This window comes from Lolium rigidum, chromosome 6, assembly GCF_022539505.1.
Source record: "Lolium rigidum isolate FL_2022 chromosome 6, APGP_CSIRO_Lrig_0.1, whole genome shotgun sequence".
NCBI lineage: Eukaryota > Viridiplantae > Streptophyta > Magnoliopsida > Poales > Poaceae > Lolium > Lolium rigidum.
The window spans coordinates 62,067,195-62,073,280 of NC_061513.1; positions in this window are offsets into that span (position 1 = coordinate 62,067,195).

Consider the following 6,086-nt stretch of genomic DNA (forward strand, 5'->3'; position numbering starts at 1 on the left):
ATCTCCGTGTAAAGCTCATAAGGTATAGCACTAACACTTGCACCAATATCACATAAACCATAATAGCAATGATCACCAATTCTAACGAGATAGCATAGGAACACTAACTTGTTTGGGTTTATTAGGATGTGAAACAATATTAGAAGCATCTTCACGGAAAATAATATGACCATCCTCCACATTTTCTGTCACAAGATCTTTAACTATTGCAACAGCAGAGTTCAACTTTTATTTGTTCTTCGAGGTTCTATAGGTTTCTTTTCACTTTTATGAACCGCACTATTTATAATAGAGTACTCCTTCATTTTAGCAGGAAAAGGAGTTTTTTCAATATAAGCTTCAGGAATAACATGATCAGCAGTTTCAACTACAACACACTTATTAATAGATGAATCAATTTTATCTTTATATGGTTCATGATACTTATCAAAATTCTTCTTAGGCAATTCATAATGAGAGGCAAAAGCTTTATAAAGATTTGCGAAACTTGAGAATCAAGACCATATGTAGCACTCATATTACGAAATTTATCGGTATCCATAAAAGCTTCAATGCATTTATAATCATAAATTATACCCGATTCTCTATCCTTTTCGTTCTCCCAACCTTCGAGTATTTTCTTGGATCCGATCAAGAAGGTCCCTTTTAAACTCTTCTTTGTTGCGTGTAAATGATCCAGAACAAGAAGTATCCGGCAAGGTCTTATCTTGAAAAGAAAGTCTTGCATAGAAATTATCAATAATAACATTACCGGGAAGCTCATGAATGGGGCATTTGAGCATTAAAGACTTCAATCTCCCCCAATCTTGGGCAATACTCTCTCCATCATGAGGCCAGAAATTATATATGCGGTTCCGATCTTTGTGAATTTCACTTGGAGGATAAAATTTGGAACAAAATAAAGGCACAATGTCCTCCCAATCAAGAGAATCACCATTCTTCAGCAATTTATACCAATGCGCCGCTTTACCAGACAACGATATAGAGAATAGTTTCTTTCTAACTTCATTCATAGCAATACCTGCACATTTGAATAACCCGCATAATTCATGCAAAAACAGTAAATGATCACCAGGATGGACGGTTCCATCCCCTTCATAGCGGTTATCCATAACACGTTCAATAATTTTCATAGGTATTTTATATGGTATTACTTCCTCACCTGGCGCCTCATCCACTACCGTTACAGTAGTAGTAGATTTCCCAAATAGAAATTGAAGAGAAGATCTCTCCATAATGACTTATAGCAGCAGGCAGAAATAAAATCAGCACAAACAGTAAAGGTTTTCCTTACCAATTCCACTTACCAATAGCGCTTCACTCCCCGCAACGGCGCCGGAAAATAGTCTTGATGACCCACAAGTATAGGGGGTGTATCGTAGTACTTTCGATAAATAAGAGTGTCGAACCCAATGAGGAGCGAGAAGGTGTTGACAAGCGGTTTCGATGAAGGATTCACTCGTAAATGCTCACGAGACAAGTATTCGGGGGGTTTTGATATAGCGAGATGAAATAAGTACAAGTAAGTAAAGTGCGAGAGAAATAATTGCAGCGAGTGGCCCAATCCTTTTTAGCACAAAGGACAAGCCGGTTTGTTTACTTATAATGACCAAACGTTCTCGAGGACACACGGGATTTTAGTCTAGTGCTTTCGCTACATACAGCTGATTAATCTTCATTGTTTTGATAAGTGTTGTGTGGGTGAACCTATGCTAATGTACCGCCCTTCCTAGGACTAATACATACTTGTGATTATACCCCTTGCAGGCATCCGCAACTACAAGAAAGTAATTAAGATAGGGATTTCTATTTTCGTGCCCCTGCTTCGTTAGTTGTACTCAGTTTTCCCCAGCTCGTTAGTTTTTCCTCAGTTTTCCCCTCCCTCTAGTTTGAAACCCCTCGAAGACGCGGGTTGCCGTCGAGTCGGAGGCCTTACCGTTACCGTGAGGTCGGTTCCTCGCTGACCGTCTCGTGCTCGACGGTGGATCCATCTACCGCCGACGCGTGGGCCGTTTTATTTCCCGATTGTATACGCGGTGCTGCCAATGACAAATGGGGCCGCTCTATGGGGCTGCCGCAGCCAATGACCGATGGGTCGTCTATTTATTTATAGAAAATTATATATTGCCGCTCTGTGGGGCCTCCGCAGCCAATGACCGCTGTGGTCGTCTATTTTATTTAGAGAATATAATATAGAGCCGCTCTGTAGGGGTCGCCTCAGCCCATTTTCGCATCTTACTCTAAAGTGACTCTTATGCTAAACATTGTGCATCCCGACGTTGACCTAGCAGTGGCGGCGAGCATAGCCGTTCTGACCATGCCGATATCGGCATCGGCATCGGCATCGTTTGGAGGATGTGGTGCTCGAATAATAGTGGAAATGCGATATTATTTTTTACATGCATAATAAATAGCTAGATCTCTAAATCGATGCATATGAAGCTACATATATATTCTTGGTCATAATCCCCTTAATTATCTAAAGGGGATGGATGCATGGCTTCACGTCGTCGTCGCTTTCATCGTCAGTATCTTCGTCGTACGAGTAGTAGTACCTCCCGCACATTGTTCCGTCGAACACCTTCACTGTGAGCACATCATCGCCTTCATATTTGAAGTGTACGAACCAGCCGAAATCCACACCGTGCGCGATGGCGAATTTCTCCCAGCCCTTGTCGAGGTACATCCGGCCTTGTCCGTCAAATAGGACCTCCACGGTCCGGAGACGAGGACCGCAGTCAGCCTGCTCGCGGATACACCTTAGCTGGCTCCTTGCCGTCAAGATAGTCCGCAAATTTTTTGGGAGTTCCTGCAAAGAGATCGAGCGCCGATCGTTTGAAATTAGGGAACCCTTGAAATTAAAGGTTTTTAGAACATGCCCATAATTAATCACATGCATCATATATGTGGGAACGCGTACGTACCTTCTTGACCAAAGGGTCTTCATAGACGACGATGAAGAACTCCTCTATGATCAATGGCAGTGTTGACGGTGGTGGTGGCAATGATGATGATCCACTTCCCCCTTCCCCTTCCCCTTCCCCTTCCCCTTCCGGTCCGCGTCCGAGACGTGGAAGCCATGGCAATGGATAAAGTGTATGTGAACGAAAAGAAGAGAGAGGCAGAACCTATTGACACAAGGGATGGCCGTGTGGGTGTTTATAAGGGAGAGATCACCTATAAGGGAGAGATGACCGTTGTAGGGTTTACACAATAAAATAAGGAGGAGATGACCGTTGTGGGGGTTTATACACAATAAATTAAGGAGGAGACGACCGTTGTGGGGGTATAGTTTATCATTTTACCGTGAAAAGTAATGCCTAAAAGGAAAGTAATGGCTACAAGAAATCGGTGATGGTTTATCGTTTTTTGCGTGAAAAGTAATGGGTACAAGAAATGGGTGATGGTGTATCATTTTTTGCGTGAAAAGTAATGGCTACACGAAATGGGTGATGGTGTATCATTTTTGTGCGTGAAAAGTAATGGCTACAACAAATCGGTGATGGTTTATCATTTTTGTGCGTGAAAAGTAATGGCTACAACAAAATCGGTGATGGTTTATCATTTTTTTGCGTGAAAAGTAATGGGTACACGAAATGGGTGATGGTGTATCATTTTTGTGCGTGAAAAGTAATGGCTACAAGAAATCGGTGATGGTTTATCGTTTTTTGCGTGAAAAGTAATGGGTACAAGAAATGGGTGATGGTGTATCATTTTTTGCGTGAAAAGTAATGGCTACACGAAATGGGTGATGGTGTATCATTTTTGTGCGTGAAAAGTAATGGCTACAACAAATCGGTGATGGTTTATCATTTTTGTGCGTGAAAAGTAATGGCTACAACAAAATCGGTGATGGTTTATCATTTTTTGCGTGAAAAGTAATGGGTACACGAAATGGGTGATGGTGTATCATTTTTGTGCGTGAAAAGTAATGGCTACAACAAATCGGTGATGGTTTATCATTTTTTGCGTGAAAAGTAATGCCTAAAAAGAGTTTATAATTTAGCTCGTGAAAAATAATGCAGAAAACCAAACTTTGCGTGAAGCTAACCAGACGACGAGAGAGAGAGACAGGGTGGTGGCCCCGACCAGAGAGAGATAGGGGTTATCCTGCCCGTTAGATCATACGATCAACGGTCGACGGGCACGATCCGCGTGACATGGGCTAGACCAATCAGGGCAATGTTGGGCGTATGTGAGAGTTTGTTAAGGGAGAGGGCAAAACTGAGTAGTATCAAGAAACCAAGGGCAAGTGAGTAGTAAACAGACTAAGGGATTCAAATATGAGATTTAAAAAATGGAAAATGCGTGTTTTGTACAATGAAACCCATCTTGGCCTACCTCAAACTATTTGCAATACAAATCTACATGAGTGTGAAAATTATGGTCTCATTCAGACAAGGTATGTTTTGGGGAAAGCTGTTTTGGGTAGGGCTTATTATGGAAAACCATGCACCTTCATAGCTACTAGGTGATTTGAGAAGTGGCAATTTGTGGTGAAACTTGATTTATCTACGATTTATCTATGATTTGAGAAGTGGAAATTTGTGGTAAAGACTCCATGAGTAAGTGCCACTCCTTTTCGGAATTTTTGCACATTAAATAACTCATTTAACTAGTTAATCCCATTTGTTGACTCTCTGTTGACCAGCCACTTGAGGGTAAAACTGAGTATATTGCACTAGCCGATATTAGCACTCAAGGTGAAAACCGAGCATACAAAAAATGCTAGTATATGACTCGAGGGTATACATGAGTATATCTAAATTTCCGGGGTTAGACTCGAGGACGCGTGTTGCGGTGCGAAGTGGAAGACGTGCCATTGTTGACGCGTGTCGCGGTGCGGATGTGGAAGACGTGCCATTGTTGACGCGGGTCGCATTTAGGACGCGTAAGCCCCTCTCTCCCTCCCTCTCGCACACGGTACGTCTCATTATCGCTCACGCACGAAACCACCCCTCTCACGTCCCATCAACTTCTCCAAAAAACCCCAACCGCCGTACGAGCCCTCCCCTGCCGGCGATGGAGAAGAAGAATGCGCCGGCGGCCATCGCCCCCGAGCCCGTCGCCTCCGAGCTCATCGCCTCCGAGCCCGTCGCCTCCGAGCCCGTCGCCGCCGAGCCCGTCGCCGCCGAGCCCGTCGCCTCCGAGCCCGTCGCCTCCGAGCCCGTCCGAGGGCGGCGCATCCGAGGGCGGCGCATCCAAGCGCGGCGCCTCCGTGAACTGGGCCGGTCTCACGGCTGACGGACCACTTCACAAGATCGGCGAATGCTTATTGGCGAAAGAGGAGTACGTGGACACCTACTCTGCTATGAGACAAGTCTGTAGAAATTGGCGCTCGGGTTTACCTGATCCCGACGTGCACCTGCACGAATGGATCATGCTACACCACGCCCTTCCACGCGCCGCTGAGTTCACCTTCCTCCATCTCGGCACATCCCGCTACGTCACCATAGATCTATCTGCAGTTCGTGCAAGGTTCAAATTCCTCGGCTTTTCCCGTGGCGTCACCATAGATCTTATTTTCAATCTTAGTGCTGAATGTTATCTTTTCAATATATTTTAGATTCTACTTCGTCGGCTTTTCCCGTGGCGTCATCGTGCTTGCCAGAAGAACCCACCGCACAAGATACGGCTGCTGAACCCACTCACAAAGAAATCGAACACGATGTTTGAGGCGCAGATGCCATCTGTTTTTCGAAATCGATCGCTGTTATCAAATCCCCGACTATGGTCTTCGTTGCCACACATTACCCGCCGGTAATTGGTTGGGTCGATGAGAGCACTCCAACTAAGGATATAAATGAAGATGGGGATTGGGGAGAAGGAAGATTTTCGATCAAGAACCATGGTTTCCGTTGCATTACCCCGTTCAATGGTGAACCGTATGCGTAGCTGCGGACAATTTTGAGATCGGAAGAATAGTGTGCACCAATATACGGTTGCAGCAGCGCGCGAGCACTCGTCAAGATGGAGACACTAATTTCATTTCCTGAACTTGGACGTCGAAGTTCTACCTTGTGAAGTCGGATGGTGATCTCGCTCGCTTGTGTTGTTGGTCGGCGCGGCTTTGGCGGGCAAACCAT